Source organism: Mustela putorius, unplaced genomic scaffold, assembly GCF_011764305.1.
Source record: "Mustela putorius furo isolate JIRA1106 unplaced genomic scaffold, ASM1176430v1.1 tig00001566_pilon_pilon_pilon, whole genome shotgun sequence".
Classification (NCBI taxonomy): Eukaryota; Metazoa; Chordata; class Mammalia; order Carnivora; family Mustelidae; genus Mustela; species Mustela putorius.
Genome location: NW_025421798.1, coordinates 207,824 through 228,073, shown reverse-complemented (window position 1 = coordinate 228,073; position 20,250 = coordinate 207,824). Strand labels below are relative to the sequence as shown.

At 39.4% G+C, this 20,250-nt stretch overlaps 1 protein-coding gene across 8 annotated transcripts in view; it reads right to left on the bottom strand.

Moving 5' to 3' along the window:
* HUWE1 (HECT, UBA and WWE domain containing E3 ubiquitin protein ligase 1) overlaps positions 1-19,726 on the bottom strand; it is a 173,342-nt gene extending 153,616 nt beyond the window's left edge. For 2 of the 8 annotated variants that reach the window (XM_045087835.1, XM_045087832.1), the window contains exons 1-2: positions 16,956-17,189; positions 13,475-13,609 (exon numbers count right to left, since the gene is read on the bottom strand). The gene's annotated coding sequence lies outside the window, so the exon portion shown is untranslated. Of the gene's footprint in view, positions 1-13,474; positions 13,610-16,719; positions 16,874-16,955; positions 17,190-19,286; positions 19,395-19,593 lie in introns of those variants that run through there. The other 6 variants (XM_045087843.1, XM_045087841.1, XM_045087833.1 and 3 more) reach the window with 5 other exon arrangements.
* Positions 19,727-20,250: the final 524 nt, after the last annotated feature.

Genomic DNA, 20,250 nt, shown 5'->3' with positions numbered 1-20,250 from the left:
CTCTTGGTGAAATTTCCAACTGACAAAACCAATTTATAAAATTCATTCAATCTGCACTTTTCCAATCAACATATAGGTATGGACACACTAAATGCAGGGCATTGCGAAGGGTGCTATGAGATAGCAGAAACATAAATTCATATTCAGAAACATAAATTAGAGGAAAAAGGAAAACTAGAAGCAATGATAGTATAAAAGCTATGAAAAGTCAGTACACAAAACATAATCAAATTACAGTACACAATCAAATTACAACTTCCTAGTGGCCTAAGCAAAGCTGCAAACGCAATTACAAGAGATCAACAAAATACATACAATAAGTCCTTATAGAACACCAAACATAATCCTCTTGCTTTTTAAAAAATTTTGGATTTTTAGAGATTCAAGTTGCATACAACAGAGTACACTGTTAGCAAAACTGAAACAATTATCCCAGTTTCACTTTTTGGGCATAGTGCTTTAGTCTAGAAAAATATATACATAGATAGCAATTTGGACATCATTTTAAAGCAGGTGAAGAAATCTTTATGGATTTCTTGTCCTATACTGAGGGATTTCCATAAAAATTCTGAAGTTCTACGGAAAATTTTTGCATATGTTGGAATTTTTCTGAAAAGACAGTTGATAGCTTTCAGTGGCTTCTTAAAGTGATCCATGACCTGCAACAGTAGGAACCATCACCCCACAAGATATCCAAGACTGCTTAGTACTTAAGTGACTACAATGTTTTCACTTTCACTTATGAAACACAGGCATATGGTATTTCCCCTAAAGTCACATGATAGGCTACTGTCAAATATAATAAAGATAGTACAGGAAACCAAAGAAACAGAATTCCAACCCTTTTGCATTATTCAGCTCCAGTTATCTCATATCCCTGGGTTTAAGAAGAAATACGCAGCATCTCTCAAGATTGAACCTCTGTATAGGAGAGAATCCTGTGTTCCTGGATAAAATCCTCTAGTCTGTATCCCGAAGAAAGGCAGAAAAGGCCCAAACCTTCTATAAAAAGCCTAGATTAAGTGTATTTCTAAATAAAAGCTAGTTTCTTTTTTAAAGATTTTATTTATTTGACAGAGAGAGAGAGATAGCGAGAGAGGGAACACAAGCAGGGGGAGTGGGAGAAGAGGAAGGAGCAGGGAGCCCGATGCGGGGCTCGATCCCAGGACCTTAGGATCACGACCTGAGCTGAAGGCAGACGCTTAAACCACTGAGCCACCCAAGCACCCTAATGCCTTAAAATATTCTGACGAAAGATATATCTGTATGGGGAGAAGATAAGAGACATTAGTAATGTATTTACTTGCACTGTATATTGTGGATAATTTACTTTAAAGGCAGAGATTGAGGAATACAACTGGAAGAAAGTCAAAATGAAGTAGAGGACAACAGCATAGTGGAAAGGCTTGGGAGTTGGGACGCAAATGGGCTTAAATTCCATTTATTAGCTGTATGATCTTAGACAAGTTACTATGCCTCACTGAGTCAGTAACCTCCATAAAATAAACAATACAGTCCACCTCAAGGGACTGTGTCTGGCAATGAGTAAGCCATATTATTATTTGTTCTATTTCTTTTAGCTCCAGATTAATTTAAGGGCAGCATTCTTATGCCAGATATTACACACACACACACACACACACACACACCCCAAAAGCAAACAAGAGCTGGTCTTTTCAAACTTTCTACATGTTATCTGCATATGAAAGAACATAAAGCATGTATTGAAACTGTTAGCTTTAAGTAATGACATGAACCAAAAAGTCAAACTCAACTTTGATGATGAGACTAGGAAGTTCTGGATCTCCTTCTCAAGTAAGTTATAGTTCTCCAAAGGTTAAACAGGCCACTAAATACTGTCTGGGCCATACAACTTAAGAATCAGAGATTTAAAGTGGATCTGAGCTATTCTGACCTGGTTCAAATGAATCTGGAATGCAGACACCAAGATTCTTCTACATGATTTAAATAACAGTAGTAATTATGGCAATTATCAACATGGCAGCAAATTCCTTTCAACATGAAGTAACTCCAACTTCACAGGTTTATTATGAGGCTAAAATTAATTCATTGACAAGAAAAGTTTAAAGCAATGCTTTTACAAAATAGTATATCCCAGGGGCGCCTGGGTGGCTAAGTGGGTTAAGCCTCTGCCTTCAGCTCAGGTCATGATCTCAGGGTTCTGAGATCGAGCCCCACATCGGGCTCTATGCTCAGCGGGAGCCTGCTTCCCCCTCCCTCTCTCTGCCTGCCTCTCTGCCGACTTGTGATCTCTCTCTGTCCAATAAATAAATCTTTAAAAAAAAAATTAAAAAAAAAAGTATGTCCCAACATATAAACAAAACTGGCTCTATAAATTTAACAGCACCACACACACACAGCCCTTCCAATGTTCTTTAAATAAACTGAATAATGTGAACAATCTGCTCCTTTAAAACATTTATATCTATAACATGAAAGATGTTTGCTGAAAATTAAAGAACAGTATGCATAGATACTATAGTTCCCTGCCACCAACTGACTTTGTGACCTTAGGACAATCTGAGCTTCAAACATGTAAAATGAAAATAAAAGAACTAAAATCTCTCAAAGCACTGTCTCTAACACTTTGCCTCCAGTTGAAGACAAATGTTAAGTATTAAACGTGAACAACTGGAATTATTCTCAAAAACTAAAGACCAAAAAGTAACCAAGTCTGTTTTCTACTTGGCACAAATTCCAACTTCTGTTTTAACAAACTACATTTTTCCAAATAATTCAGTTTTAAGCTGATCTTATGTTTAAAAATCAACTAGTCCTTCCTAAAACAGGACTACTGGTTAACCATCTGGACAAAAATAAAAGCACACACCTACTTCACACCATTACTTAAACATAAAAAGCTAAACTATAAAAGTATTTGAAAATAATGCAGTTAAATATTCTTGTAATCTTGTTTAAGAAAAGATCTTCCAAGAAAGATACACAATCTAGAAACCATAAAGGAAATAAAAAGGGAAGATTTGGCTACACAAAAATTCCAAACCATAAACACAGAAAATATTTTTAAAAGGATACAGAAAGAGCTGGTTATTTCTAATACACAACTCTCAAAACTCAGTAAAACAAATAATCTGATTGAAAACCAAGTAAAAGACCACAAACTTGCAATCTGCATAAGATACTAACATTTGCTCATCCTCTCTAATAATACAAAAATTCCAGTCAAAGCAAGGAGATGCTATTTCTCATTCATCAGACTGGCTAAAATTGAAAAGATTATCTTGTATTGGCAGATATAGGTAGAGAAAAGGGCACTGACAGACACTGCTGGTGTGAACGGCAATTCAATATAGCCTTTCTGGAGGTCGCTTTGGCAGTATCCATAAAAAATTTAAATGGCACCACCCTTTGACCCAGAAAGAACTCTACTTCTAAGGATCAACAAATAGGGAATGATTAAATTATAGGACATCCATGCTTTGAAATGCACCATTAAAAAGAATGGAGTTGAGCTATATGTTTTAACATACAAAAATATACATAGGACATAAACGGAGAAGCACAGTATTTAAATGCTAAAAGATCTAGAAGAATATATACATATATACATTAACTGTCAACAGACTTTTGAAATGTGGTATCAATAAAACAAGACTATCATCTAGGGAGGGGAGAGACTAATTTTTAACAAAAATGTTTATTTTGTTTGAATCTTTAACAGGAAACACTTCCATAATTTAGAACAATAGAAAAGGGATATATAGATGGGCTCAGGGGAAAAAAAAGATGGGTTTATAAAACAACACTTTAATTTCAAAGTTTTATGAACAGGAAATTCAGTCCTAGCTACAGGCTTATGGCATCCATAAATATGCACAAAAACACATGGCCAAATTGAAATGTCCCATGAAAGAGCTCAAAATTGACCCCATGTTGAAAAGTAACAGCCCTAGTCAAAAGGTCTTTCTGGGGGGGACTTCTCATTTACCTTTCTACTCCCCCAAAGCTTCCCCATTTTGGGGGGTAACTTCTTATTCTGTGCTTCTGTGGGTGACATCTGCTGGCACATTTAGAAACAGATTATAGTATAGCATACTGAAAATACTGGACTAGGTTAACCTGGATTCAATGCCCAACTCTACCACTAACCAGCAACCTTTGTTATCTTGGACAAATCATTTCCCCTAATCCAGGCCTATAAAGTAAAAGGAGTTTGATACAGTAATATCAAATACAGACTCTTATTCAGCTATTCTGTTGCACATGGAGAAGAGTGCCATTTTAAAGCCACTGGTTATTTGTTTTGCTAGAGGCAGAGATTTGAATTAACTGTGCAGGCAGTCTGACTTTACTTTTAAAAAGCAAAAATCTATGTAAGATCTATGTAAAAGGTTGTCTTCAAGTGGTATCTACATCCCTCCGGATTATACTCTTAAGGATGGTCTTGCCAAGACACTCAAGGAAATGTAAATAGCAGGGAAATGGAGCCCCAGATTAGGTCAAAAGACTACAAGGCACCATAGGTTGGAGGAGTCAAGCCAGCCCCTACAAAATACAGAAGTAGATATAGATGTAAGGAGAGAACCACCTATAGCAAGGATACTGGATCTGTCCAGATTTAAGCTCTTCTCTAACACTAACCTATCAAGGCTTACCCTGAGAAGCTATCATACTGTAAATCACATGGATCATACACTAAACTCACCATTGTGAATAATGTAGGACAGTGCTTGTAAAGGGCAATTTGATAGTAAGTATCCAAAGCCTTTTATATTTTTGCATTCCAGTTCTAGAAATTTCTTAAGGAAGTAAACATAATGTCACAAAGACATCTCACTCAGATGTTCTTAAGCTTCTTTCCTTTATTCAATACTTACTTACCAAATGGCCTACTGTGTGCTAGGAAGCATTCTTTAAATATCATGGAAAACTAGGACTTATAGGTCTGAAAATAGGAAACTGGTTAATAAATGATAAATTATGTACATCACAGAAAATAATAGAGCCATGAGAAGTATTATGTTGTCATAATACATTATGACAGGGAACAGAGATCAATAAAGTGGTAACAACAATTTAAAAATACCATTTTTATATTGGTTTGGAGAAACAGCTTTAAAAAAAAAAAAGACAATTTAGGGACAACTGAGGAAATGTGACTACAGACTAGCTATTTAGATATTAAGGTAAAGAACAAATTTCCTAGGTGTGATAAACAGTATTGTAGATATTGTAGGTCCTTCTTAAGACATGCAGGCCGAAGGACTTAAGGATGAAATGTCACTTTTTTTTAAAGATGAAATGTCACTGTTACTTCATATGCTTCAGAAAAATTAAACACATATATGTACACATAAATCAAATATGGTAAATTTTAACTATTATTGGATATAGCCAGTGATATACAGATGCTCAATGTGCTATTCTTTCAGCATTTTTATGTTTGAAAATTTTCACAATAAAAAGCTGGAGGGAAGGTTATGAATTACATTTTTAAAGAGTAAAGTTTTGGGGAGAGAAAGTATGCTTATGCTACACAGGGATAAAGAAAAGCCTTGGAAGAATATATTGTGTACCAGCATACTAACAGTATTTATCTGAATGGCAGGAGATTTCTGTGCTTATTTGTGTATGTTTTCAACAATAAACCATATAAACTGCTATAATCCTGAGAAACATTACTTAAAAATAAAGGCAGGAAGACATTTTCAAACACGAACTACAATAAAATGAACAAATGACTAAAGGCCCACTCCCAAAGCATTCTTATTAAATGATTTTACAAACTAAACAAGTATGTAAACAACTCCACACAAGTAATAAATTGCTGTGTGAACATCACAGTTTTTAAATTTCTACTTACATGAGTAATTTATACCGTTCTCACAATATGAAAATTCAAGCAATTCATGGTAAAGATCGAGTGGGAAGGGGAATACCGAGTTAAAGTACTTAAGAATTTCCCCTCGGGCGCCTGGGTGGCTCAGTGGGTTAAGCCTCTGCCTTCGGCTCAGGTCATGATCTCAGGGTCCTGGGATCGAGGCCCACATCGGGCTCTCTGCTCAGCAGGGAGTCTGCTTCTCCCTCTCTCTGCCTACTTGTGATCTCTCTCTCTCTATTTCAAATAAATAAATAAAATCTTAAAAAAAAAAAGAATTTCCCCTCAAATCATACCCCCCCCACTAAAAGATTGGAGGCAAAAATAAATGTTCAAGTTATCAGTTCATGAGGAGAGGCGCGTAGGCGAAGGGTTTTGTTTTATTATTCTCTGTATTCTTTAGTGTATTTTAAGTTTCTCAGAAAAAGAAATGCAATTACAGAAAAAGCAAAAGGTCCTCTTGACCACTCCTTCCAAAAAATCAGTTTACCCTAGTTTTTAATATATACATAGCAACATATAGTACATACTTATCTTACAGCTTGCCAAGTATCTTCACATAAATAGCTGTATTAACTTAAACCACTTGTGGGCAGTATTCTAAGACTATACTCTTCCCTGTATTTTTGCCATAACCTGTACCTAATTATGTTTTGCCAATCTAATGGTTAAAAAATATCTCATTTTAATTTGCATTTCTAGTATTTAGTTTGAGTATCTTTTCTTGTTACCAGACAGTTTTAGTTCCTATTCTGAGAAAAGCCTGTCCTTAATTTTCTACTGCTTTTATTTTTAAAATGTTACTCTTATCATTAAGACAGGAACACACCAACCAAAATGTTAATGATGACTGAATATTTTTGTGGGAGTACGAATCTTTTCCCAAAATAAGAACACATTTTCTAGTTCTTCCTAAATTAATTCAGTAACAGAAACTAGAAAATTATAAAAGTGGGTGAAAAAAAGCCTTTCAGATGCAAGTAGTACTTTTAGGATACCCTATTATAGGAGCACATAACACCCTAGAGGAACTCATAAAATCCAGCTTAAAGAAATAAACACACCTAAAGCACAAGTCTTGTTAAGAAATGAAATACTGGTTGAGGCTACTGATTCATTTGGGATACATTAACTAACTTCATTTTTAGAAAGCATATTTTGAGATCATGATGTACTTTTCATGTATCTTGTTTAAGCCCAACAAAATTCTGGGTTACATTCGCTGAAGCCCTCCTATAAACTGCTATTGCACATTTTGTTCACTCCTCCTCATTGTACTAATCCCTCTTACTATGATTTATAAGTCTCCCTCCCCTAGGAGACCATGCTACCCTCCACTCCCTAGTTGCTTATCTTGGAATTTCCAGTATCTGGCATTATTGAATATGTCCTCAAATATTTGTTGAGAGAATGAGTTATCATCCTTATTTAAAGGATGAGGAAACTAGCTCAGTGATGAAATAATTTGCCCCAAGTAACATAGCTATTAAGTATTTATTTTACATAAATTACAATGGCCATAACTTTGTAGTATACTGTATAATTTAAACATTTTTAAGTAATGTATCATCTCACTTTAATGCCCACAGCAACTTATGAAGTAGGCTTTTTGATTACCATTTCATAGGTGAGAATGAAATATGGGGCACACACAAATCCTAGTTTATAAAAAGTTCAGCTGTCTCTTTACATACTTCATAAATCACTAATTGGATATAGGACCCTCTATCTCTATGTAGCAAACATCTTGGGGAATGACAGTTAAAGCAACAGGACAGAGACTGAAAATCAGTTTATAGGTCCATCTGAGGACCATAAACCGATATTGTAGTGTCAACCACATGTGCCACTCTGAAATCCGACCTTGGCCCAAAGGTTTTTCTTGATATTACCCTCTATTCACAGAAGACAACTGCAGGCTTTCACAGATCAGCAGTCTCAAAGGCTGGGGATACAGAGCTAAGGAGAGCTTTGAAAAACAATAAGGTTACATCACACATGGACAAAGCAGGTGGAAAAGTGACAACATAAAGGAAAATGCTAAGGAACTTTAAACATTACCTCAGTCCTTAAATGGATTGTGAGTTTCTCAAGTGAAGAAACCAACTCTCATTCATTTTATGTCCCTAGCTCCTTGAACTTAAGAACACTCAGTAAATGGTTACTGAACTAAAAAGAGCTTAAGATGTGAGGGAAAAAGATGTATTAATTTTTTAAAAATGGCTTTAAAATTTATTGAGCACTTACTATGTGCCATGTGTTATACTTCTGATAATATATAAAATGTTAAAAGGGTAATATTTACCTCTTTTCTAATCTGCTAGATACGGTGCTACTCAAGTATATTAACAGTGGTGATACTGATGACGATTAGGAAGACTCATTATGGGTTAAGGTTACTAAGGTTACAGCAGAACCTTGAACAGAACAAAGTTGAACAGTAGGGGGCTATGTAGATGTAAGGAGATCAAGGCAACCAAGTATTACACATCACCACAGAAGTAGATACGACCCTTTAGAGGGTATGAACATGACTCCTAATGCTTGGCAAAGAGAAAAACCACTCTGGTGACACCTACTTATCTTGGGCCAGACAAAGTCTGCCCCAAAATGACCAAAATATAAACCCTTTTCTTCCCCACCACTGATGATCCCAACACAGAGCTGAAGGGTCCAGATAGGCTTTGCTAACTGGCCATCAATTCACCACCGTGACTGCCCATCTCTGAGCTGTTGAAGGGGTTATGTGAAATTGTTAAAGAAATGACCATCTGCTGACCACATAGAGTATACTAACAGCCTAAATTACCCCACTTAACCCCGCAAATAAAGCGTTTTCCCCAGATGAAACAATGGATAGGTTAACATGCCCAATATGACAGAACTATAAAAAAAATTAAAGATTCAGCATTTATCCTACCCTTCTTGTACAAATTATATCACTGAGTAACCTTAAAAAATTATTCCACCTAATACACAAAAACAAAATGACAGAGCTAGAACATCACCATTTTGATATTTCCAATAAACTAATCCATCTAAGCTTTAGGCAGAAATGGCTGTTAATATAAAAAAAATACAAGACGTCATTACAACTTAATGAATGTTGTGCATAAATACACCACCGCCAATTCTTGCCAAAGGACATGAACCTGAATTTATAAAAGCCTCTGGATCCACTGTAAATTTGCAGGAAATGCGGAGGACAGACAAATGTAATAACTGTATTGAGTGTGCAATAAAGAAATTCAGTCTGTGGGAAACTCCACAGGTCAAACGGCCTAAGTTATTCAACAGATACAGTATAAGGAAAAGAAAGAAAGAAAGGAAAGTTACAGGTATTTAAAATACATCAAGTTTTAAAAAGGAGACAAAGCAAATTATCCTGTTCAGGGGTGCACACTTGGATGATAAAAGCAGAACAATACAAGAGATTATTATAAAGTCAGAAAAGTAGACACTTTCTGGAGAGGGAAGTGATGTGGTAATGGCTGTACAACTGTGAACACATCAAAAATCACTGTATGCAGGGCACCTGGGTGGCTCAGTGGGTTAAAGCCTCTGCCTTCAGCTCAGGTCATAATCCCAGGGTCCTGGGATCGAGCCCCGCATCAGGCTCTCTGTTCAGCAGGGAGCCTGCTTCCTCTTCTCTCTCTCTGCCTGCCTCTCTGCCTACTTGTGATCTGTCAAATTAATAAATAAAATCTTTAAAAAAAATCACTGTATGCTTCAAGTGGGCAAATCATATGGCATGGGGATTGTATCTCAATAAAACTGTTTTTAAAAAGTCTAAGACACCCCTGTTAAGCCAAGACACATGTTTAAAACAAAGCCTGGGGTGGAGCCCAAGAACTTGCACTTCTGACAAGTTCCCAGATGCTGCTGCTGCTGTCCATCTGGGGGCCACATTTTGAGAACCAATGCAACAAGGGATTTCAAAACTGCTTATATCTCAAAGTAGTACTAAACAGCACTGGAAAGTGAAGTGTTTTACTCAGGGACTGAGAAAACAGTCCAGGGAAAAAAAAAGTTAACACTCTGCAAAGCACTGTTCTATTCCAACTGATTCCCTGACCATCAACATCTGCATCTCCTAACTTGCTGGAAATGCAAATTCTCAGGCCCCTTCCAGACCTATAGGATAGGAAGCTCTGGGGTTGGAGCTCAGCAATTTGTTTGAGCAAGCTCTCTAGGTGATTCTGACATTCCCAAAAGTTTCAGAGCTATTGTTCTAAGCACTTTATATGCATTAACTCAGCTAAACTCCAAAACCCTATGAAGTAGGTAATACTATTAGCATTTTACAGATTAAGAACTGTGGCACAGAGGTTAAATAATTTGCGCAAGATGACAAATGGTAAAAAATGAAGTCAGAACTTGAGCCTAGAGAGGCTGGTTCCAGAGTCCATGCTCTTAATCACTATGATGAAATATCTTTCCACCCACAAGAACTCAACTGGCAGAATGCAATAATGAAGAATTAGTGGAAGAAAAAAATACAAAGACCAGGAGAAATATGTCCCACTAAAAACACAGGCAAATAATCACAGCAAATAATGTTGTCATTAAAAAAGCAATCTTCCAGGGGCGACTGGGTGGCTCAGTGGGTTAAAGCCTCTGCCTTCAGCTCAGGTCATGATCCCAGAATCCTGGGATCGAGCCCCTGCACGGGCTCTCTGCTCAGCAAGGAGCCTGCTTCCTCCTCTCTCTCTGCCTGCTTGTGATCTCTATCAAATAAATAAATAAAATCTTTTTTTTTTTTTAAAAAGCAATCTTCCAAAAGCATTCCAAAACATAAGCAGCCATCAAATACAATATATCCCAGTATTTCCAGAACAATTATCTCAGATATCTAATTATAAGGATTTAAAATCTGGATTACGCTAAAGATGGCACATAAATTCAAGGCAGTTATGTTCACATTTACCAATCTTTAAAACCTAAATGATTATACAACAAGGTCATTCCAGAATAATTTGAATCTCCCTATTCCTAGTCCCTTTTAATCACTGTACAGTCAGAATGTAGGGGTTGAAAAAGAACTTTCACATTCCTCTAGTCCAATCAGCAATCCAGGCTGAACCATCTACAATAATGATCTTCTTATATTATCTTATATTATCTTCTGATATTCATTAAGAACCTAAAAAACAAATCCCAACTTTCTATAAAATCACATCCTGGGATCAATCCCATGTCACCACTGTAATTTTTAAAGCCAAATGATTAAAAACTTTTTAAGGGCATTAAAATGTGAAAATGTTCAATATTAACAGCCAAAACAAAACCTACAGTTGTTTTAGTCACAGAGAGCCACTCTTTCACACTATCTGAAAACATTTCTATAACCAGAAGACCAAGCTGGTTAACAAGTACATCAAGTTTTAGCAACTCAACCCCTATGACACATCAAATGAGAGAGCTTCCAAAGAATCTTCTGAGCTGAATTATCCCTGACATTAACATGTAAACATCTGGTAACCAGTCATTGAGGAAACAAGTCAGAGAACAACAATACAGCAAAACACCCAGAGCCCAAGCACTTGGGACTATCAACCTTATAGATAGTGAGACCACTGTAAAGCAGCCCAACATGGTTACAGCTACACAGCAAATTTTAACAATTTAACAGCAGGAAAGGTAACCTGGAATGTGAAGGGCAAACATTTTCAAAGCAACCAAGTTTGGTATTTCAATAATACTTTGAACCCATGGCTAAAAACACAACAAAAGAGAAAAAACCAACAGCATTTCCATTATAAACTTGTAGCTATTAAGAACCCTGGAAACAATTCAAATATTGAAATGCCTACTGCATAAAGCTCTGTTCCAAAAATCTAGTTATCCCAGATTGAAAACTCCGGATTAGAAGGTGTAAGTGACCTTGTTCAAACTTCTAGTAACTACAGAAAACTGAAGACAGGAGTAAATATCTAACCATGATATCCAACACACTCAAAATTTTTTTGTTAAATGAATGGACTTCACTGGAATTCCCAAGAAATCACTTCTTTAAATAGTCACTTTTCAACCAGCGATCTGATTTTGCCATAATGAATAAAGAACTGAAAAGCCTGAACTCATGATCCATAGCACTGGTGATTCAAAATCATATTTTTATCTAAATACCTCAAAAACTTTCATTCATGATCTCTACCCTCTCTGCCCTTCAACTTGGAATCACTCTCATTTTAAAGGTAGACTCAAGTGGCCTTTCTCTGCCAATATTTGTGCTTATGTCCAACTTCCATCCCCAGGTTTTGACTATGCAAGGGACAGATAGATCCCAAGATAACCAATTCTACACCTGGAAAGAAATGAACAGTTTAAAGGAATTTGTGCTGTCGATCACCATTTCCAAAATAAATAAAATGAAAACGAACAACAGAAAAACTATGGTTGCATATTAATAGCTGAAAATCAGGATGCAAGCAGAAGCTCTCAAAAACTGATTAGTACTGCCATTTCAAAAACTATTATTAGAGCCAAAGAACTCATCACTAAGTCTTAACAGCTTAGAAGTTATGGGTCAGAGCAGCTGAGATACCAACATCAAAAGAATAAAAAGCAACATTGTAAGATAGTATAAAAATAACTAAACCACCTAAGGAAACTGAAACCATGAAAAATCCCAAAGGCACACTTAAGTCATTATCTAGGAAACATTAGCTTCTTCCATAAGGAGGCCTACTTTTCATGTGGAGCAGTAAGCAGGGCCAAGACATGGAACCAAGGTCAGGTATCAATTAAATCAGACTCTGCCACAGAAAAGGGAATCCATGACTAGTTATTTTGGGATAGTGCCTAGGCCAGCAGTATCAACTCCAACTAGGATACAGGAGATTACTGCTTTTGTTCCATTATAATGGGGGTCCTCCAAGGTCTTTAACTTAATAAGAACGTGTTAGATACCACTGCTGGGATACAATCACCAAATGTGAGGGAAGTTGCACAACAATTTCTTCAAAATATCAGAAGAAAAAAAGGTAGAGAGTCTGCAGATTAAAGTAGATTTAAGAAATATACATCTCCACCTTTGTGATAAATGGATTTTCTTTGGACCCTAATTCAAACTAAAATATGAACATTAGCTTCATATTTGATATCTTCAAAAATCACTTAATTTTTTGAGTTGTGATAACAGTTTTTGAGGTTATGTTAAAAGAGCCTTTCTCTTTCAGGTATATAAATATTTTTCAAGTAAAAATATGACAGCAGGGATTTATTTCAAAATAATAGATGGGGACAGTAGGTATAAGTACAGATGAAGCAGAATGGCTACAAGCTGGTAACTGTTAAAACTGGTGATAGATACACAGAGGGATCATTATACTACCTGATTTCTGTATGTTTGATTTTTCATAACTCTTTGATAAAGAATTGATTAGACATAATATCTTACAACTTTTTTTGAATGGAGCTTTGGATGTGATTTAAAAATCACATACAGACGGACTTCATTTAAACAATAACGAGAGAAGCAGCCAATGCCACATCAGATCCAAACAATGAAAGAAACCAAAGTAGCTCAATTACAGAATGGAAATATATACCCCCCACCTCCACTCCATGAAGTAAAATATAAATACTACCCAAAGATCTACAAAAACTAACCTAAAATCACAGCCAATCATACTCATCCTGGTGGGAAATCCCAAACTTCTCCAACAGCTTCCTGAACCTTCTGACCAAGTTGGTCTGCTAGTTCCTCTGGAGTACTAACCCACTCAAGTCAGACTACTGGAGGACCTACCAAAAAAAGGGTGGGGAGAAAGAGATAACACATTTATTAGGGTGTAGGGGAGTTAACCATTATATCAATGTTCAAACATGATCACAGTTATTATTTCTTAAGCAATAGCCCACACATACCAATTTTTATTTTTAAGGACCTGCTTTAAGCAGCAACAAGAATTCAGAACCAACAGCCAACACTCTGAAAACTCAACTCAGTTCTCAACCCAAATGAAATGATAGGGGATAGTAATTACAATTTTATATCCTCACTATAAACTGATACTAAGGCAATATTAAATTTATTATTTTCTTGTGGAAAAAAATCTGCACTCATAAAAACTACTCTTCACCTTCACACATGCTTTTTGGGCATACTGGGAGACAACTGATAAACACCTGGGAAACAGGTTGAACTTTACCACTGAAGCTTAGACAAAGCTTCTGACTGCTATTGCCACTCCTTCCTCTCTCTCTCTCCTTAGAGATCTACTAGAATAAATTATACCTTTTAGGTCATACCTAGATTTATTTATTTATTTATTTCCAGATTTATTCTAGTCCTGAATGACAAGAATCAAATTAAGATTTAGTTAATTACTGATTCATTGCTTGACCCACTGTAAAAAACTCCAAGGCAGTATCTCAAAACAGAAAGTGATCTCCTGTCCTCCAATGAAAAAGAGAATATTCTATTACCTCCAAAGCACCTTAAATTAAACAAAGCAAACCCTAAAGCTCAAAACTAGTGTCTACACAGTTAATTACCAGATGGTTCCCATGGTAGATCTTTAATCCTACATAAACTTTTCACCATCGTGTTCCTGTTTCAAGCCCCATCACCCGCCCAAGGTTAAGAGTAATAGATGAAAGTGTTCAGTTTAATATTGGTCTAATCAAAATATTAACAGTAAGAAAAACTACCTCCAAATCGAATACACTCACTTCTATTTAAAAAGAATGCTGGAAAATATAAAATGGCAAAACACAACAGGAGGTAGTGCATTAAAGAACTGGTAGTAATTCATTATGGGAAATAAGCTTGGTATTCCAAACAACTTTCCTAAATTCTCTCAGATAGGAATTACCCTGTGCAGGTATAGCCAAATAGCAGATCCCCACACTGATCTGAGGAACCAAAGAAAGGAAGCTGGGGAAAAGCAGTATGAACACTTGAAAACTAGCTGGCAGAAGTTCCTTGATTACTGTGAAAAGCATAGCAACAAATTTCATCTTTGAATGAATAACAGAACAAACTCTTTTTGAAGCAGTGGAAAGAGGGACTGGGCAAGGGATGAGGCATTCCTTCTAAAAGGCAGAACACCTGGGTGTGGTTCTTGACAGGAACCTTATGGCAAGTGGTTATTTCAAGCTAGTGACTTTGCAATTAAATTCCTAGACTAGTAGATTAAGAGAGATGGAAATCACAATCAAACACCAAGAACCACGGGAAATAAAGAATTTGGCCCATGAGTAGGGAAAAACTACAAAAATGACGGGGCTGGCCTAGAAATATACTGAAAACGTACAATTAGAGGAATAAAAAATCTTCTTCTTTTCCAGATCATAAAACTATCATATGACACAGATCAGTCTTCCAACCTATTCTCACACCTAAAAAAAGTAACCACAATTTATTGTGTACTACCATAAGCTGGGCACTTTACAAATTGTCGAATTCTAGTAACTGTGTTACTATCTATTGTACAGATGAGAAAACTGAGAATCTGAAAATTTGCCCAAAGTTCGACGTGAACACAAAGCACACAGTTATTTCTACCATACCAGGGTGCCTCCCTTGAATGGACAATGTTGAGGTCTCCTCAATCTACTCAACATTGGGGTTAACAGAAAACAATGCCGACAAGCAATCTACAAAGAAAACAAATGATAGGGAATCATCCATAGTAATGGTGGAATGGGGGAAGGGAAGAGAAAAAAGTAGAACAGGGCAGTGACTGAGGGTCAGAAAATAATCAAAGCTATTTTATTTTCTAGCACATGGAGGAGGGGAAACGTAGTGGAGCCTGACAGGAGGGTATCTTCTCTCTAGCGGATTCAACTCTTGAAAAAAGAACACGGGGGTGGGAAGATAATTAAATGAGACGCATGTTAAGATATGGTTAGTAGCAAAGACAGAGGTCCACAGACCTAGAGGACTCAAGAACTCAGAGCAAGGCAGGGAAAAGGGGAGGTTCCCGAGCTTGCAAAGAGGGATGGCAGGGGACAGAGAAGGACAAAAAGTTGGTTTACTGGAGGATTATCTTCTACAGCCTTTTCTTTACTTTTTTTTTTTTTTGAAGAGGGGTGTTATGAGGAAGGAAAGGCTAAGAGCCCCAAGAACAAGAGGTCTGCAATCATCCAGTCACCAACCCATTCATTGTTCCATCTAAGAGCGGTCGAGCAGTTTGCAAAGTTGCAGAAATCTGTCCTGTACTCGAATCAGGGTCATACAAGCATGAAGACCCGAGGAAATGGAAGGCTACCATATAATTCCATCCACAAAGATGGGAGTAAATGCACGGAACGTGAAAGGCTCTACTCAAGTCTTGCGTCAAGGGGACCAATAGAAGAGGGAGACAGTCCTGGTTAAGGGGCTTGGACTAAGCTCTTCCTTAGAAGGGCTGGGGTGGGGGTTACAGGGAAAAGCTTTGTCTCCTCTTATTAAATACGAGCATTAAATATCCATGTGGATGAGGTCAGAATTAGGGGGAAAGGGGGAGGAGTACGTCAGAGACACCGAAGCTTGACCCCTAAATCTTAGTTAAAAGACCAAAGCAGTTGGACAACTGGAGCCCACCTCAACTCAAGAAAAATTAGGAGATTTTTTTGGGCTGCGGAAGGGGCGGAGAACAGAGGCAGGCCTGAAAAAAGGTAGTAGGGAGACAACCAGTCGTCATTGATTGGTCCCCTTTCCCCCACCGCCCAATCTAACCCCCAGCCCCACTCTCTAACTCACTCCAGGACTCCCGCCCCCCACCCTTCCCAACCCGCCCACTGCGGTGGCAACAACGGAGGCGTTGACCGATTGGTGGGGCAAAGGCGGGCCCACACGCGACGGAGGCCCGGGAAATGGTGTCGCCTCGCATAGAGACGGCGTGGTCTTTGCCTCAGGTTCGGCTTACCAGCACCTCGGTGTTTCGCCAACAGTCACCTCCTTAACGTTGGGTGCTTGGGAAGCGTCACAAACGCGGATAGCCAACACCTCAGTCTCCGGTCCTGGCCGGACAGACATCAGCTTCCGCCGCCATCTTAACAGCAGGCGGACCGACCCTAGTCACTGCCCCCCCCTACCCCAAGCTACCTCCGCCACCTCCAACGGATCCCACGAGGACGTAACCCCGCTCGCGCGAGAACTCACCGGCTAAGAACAGCACGAGTCGAAGACGCTGCTGCCGCCTCCGCGGCTGCTGCAGTCCGTAGCTGAACCGCGGCCGCCTCCGCGCGATCCCGCGAGAACCTCTTACCGGACGGGAAAAGCCTGAGCCCAGCCCTTCCCAGACCCCTCCTCCCACCAAAGCCGAAGTCGCTACGGATCCGCTCTCACCCTACGCGAAGCGAAAAGCAAATGACGCACAACCCCACGAAGCACTGAGGGGCGGAGCCAACCTGCCGCCGCCGGCTCCCGCATGCGCCGAGAAAACTATCGCGATATTACGCTTTAGTCTCTGCGAGACCTTCGAATTCACCGCAGGATGCCGCCCGCGCCTCGCCTTTAGGAAACACGAGATCTCGCGAGACCTAGCGCACGCTCCTAAAAAGGAGAGAGGCGGGGTTTCAATGAAAATGACTGGGAGTTTTTCGGGGGGAAGGGAGGAACCTCCCGTCCTGCAGGGATCTCGCCTACCACGAGGTTTCCGACCCACTGCGGAGCTGGCTGCCAAACATCGCGATGACACAGCTCAGCGCCAAATCTCGGCCATGTCCTGAAAACTGCCTCCGCCCCCGATCTAAGGTGTCTAGAGCCTAGTGCTTGAGGAAAATTTAAAAAGTCAACCTGTTTATTCTCACGCTTCCGGGCAGAGCTGTACCAATTAGCCAAACTCCATTCTGGAAGAGGAGCAATGGGTCCCCCATTGTTACCTGCCTCCAGTAATCACATATTATCCTGGACTAACACATAAAAGACGTTCAGTCTCACAAAAAGCTCGCAAATGCAAATGAAAACAATGACATAACATTTTTGGCCCATTAGATCGGGGAAAAAATTTTTTAAGACATAATATCCTCTTTCCCTCGCCGCACTGCAGGTTAACCTGAATCCATTTTAACGTAACGAAAGGCTCATATCGTTAGTTCCAGCACTAAAGCCACTAATTTTTAACTCCGGACGCTTTACCTTGGCTTAACCAAAAGATCATAAAGTGTTTTTCGCCAAACAAAGGAGTATGCCCTCAAAGGAAAATTCAAGCTTGGGGGGGGGGGCGTGCTTGCAGTTTTTAATATGGCAGTTTTTCCACGTCTAGCCAACAATGTTTCTCCAATAAATCTTGGATCCAATCTGGCTCGATTTGTGGGCTTTTCTCTTCTAATGCATTGTTCTGTCCATTCTCATTTAAATATTGTTCCTTTGGAGTGCATTTTAATAGATGGTAGTACAAATACTCCCATCTTATCTTTTAAAATATTTTCTCGGTTATTCTTAGCCATCTTTTTTTCTGGATGAACTTTAGAATCACATTAAGTTCCAAAAACTTGGCATATTTATTGACATTCCATCAATTGTATAAATCGACATAGGAAAAATGGTCATCACTACAAAATTGAGCCTTCTTATCAAGAAGCATGGTATCCCTTCTCCGTGTATGCAAACATTCTTTTATTATATATCTCAATAAAGTTTTGTAGTTTACTTCTAGGGTTTTTGTTTTTCATTTTTCTTGCTACTGCGAATGGGGTTATTATATTAAATTTTTGAAATGCTTATCGCTTATAGATATTTGATATTTGCGTACTTTTGTAATCCGACAAATAAAAAATATGTTCAATTTCACTGGTAATCAGAAAAATGCAAATGAAAACAATGACATACCATTTTTTGCACTTCAAATTGGCCCAAATTACAAAGATTGATAATTATTCATGTTGGCACATCTGTGGAAAAATGGGCAATGTTGCACAACACTGGAGAGTGTAAAACAGTATAGCCTTTTGCGAAGGCAATTTGGACAAATATATCAAAATTCCAAATGCATATACACTTTGAGAGTAGCGATTACTCTTCTAAGAATTTCTCCTACGGAAATACTCATACATGTGCATGAAACGTATATATACAAACCCATTCATTATAGCATTGCTTGTAATAGCCCCCTCCCCCCTTCAAAGGGAAACAAGCTAATGTATATCAATCGGGAAATGGTTAAATCAACTGTAGTACAATCGTACAATGCAGCTGTTTACAAATGAGATAAATTCAGATTCCCTGATATAGGAAGATCTACAAGACATATTAAGTTTTTAAAAAGCAATTAGTCGAAATGAATGTGCGTGTGTGTGTGTGTGTGTGTAGTACCATTTAGATACCAAAACATACATATACAACACCTAGTAGTTACCCGCGAAGCCTGCCTGCCTGCCCCTCACCTTCCCCCTCCTCTGAGGCCGCCTTCCGAGAGCCTGTGAGAGAAACGCCGAAGGCCCGGCCTCTACTCCCTCTCTAGGGCCACTTGGCCACGACTAATGCCGGTACCTCGCATCCCCACTGTCAGCACTGTCAGCCGCTCTCCCGCCGCGCTGCCTGCCGCTGCCCTGCTGCCCCTGAAGATGCAGCTAGCTTTCTGCTGGCGCCGGCTGAGGCCTGGGGGAGGGGAGAGAAGGCGGGGTTGAGGGAGGGTTGGGGCAGGCCACCGGGCCCCTTCACCAGCCTCTCGGGCTGGCTCCCCAAGGCCGCCACCTCCGCCACTCCGCGCAGGGTCCCGTGGGAACAACCCTCCGCAAGGAGCAGAGAACCGCCTCGCGAGCAGAGCGCGCCCCCCAACCCGGGGGAAGACGCTCACCTCGGTGGCAGTAGCTCCGCAGGGCCCGCAGAAGGGTGCCAGGTCCTCGGCCCTGCTTCAGCCCCGCTTCAGCCCAGCTCCCCTCGCTCGCCCTCCGCGGAAAACCTACCCCTCCGGCTCTCCCCACACCCGATCTGAGGCTCCACCCCCTCGCTTGAGAAGCCCCGCCCCTGCCCCTCCGGCGGGCACTCCCTCCGCGGTGGAGCAGAGTCCCCTTTAGGGGACTGCGCCTGAGCTCTTCGCGGTCCAACGAACCCAATGGTAGAGGATAGTAGGGTCGCTAGGGAATTGGATTTGATTCGTGGTACGATGGGAGCCACTGAAGGGTGACGTGATTTGATTTGATTTACCTTTAAAAATTAATCTCTCCAGCTGCCTTGTGAAGAATAGGGGGCGAGAGGGCAAGCAGGGACACGGTGTGGAGTGCTGGAGACGACGGGGACGCCCACTACAGTGAATCCCCCCCGGCAAACCCTTAGAACACTTTCTCCAGGCACATAGTAAGCTCTCAATAAACATTCTCTTTATTGTTCCTCTTGGTATTATTTGGGGTGGTAGTGCGATTGGCAGAGTTTATAAAGGATTTGCACCTGTGAATGCATAGGAATAAAAATAATTTTATAGGAGATACCCCTATTAACCATGCGTCATCTGGGT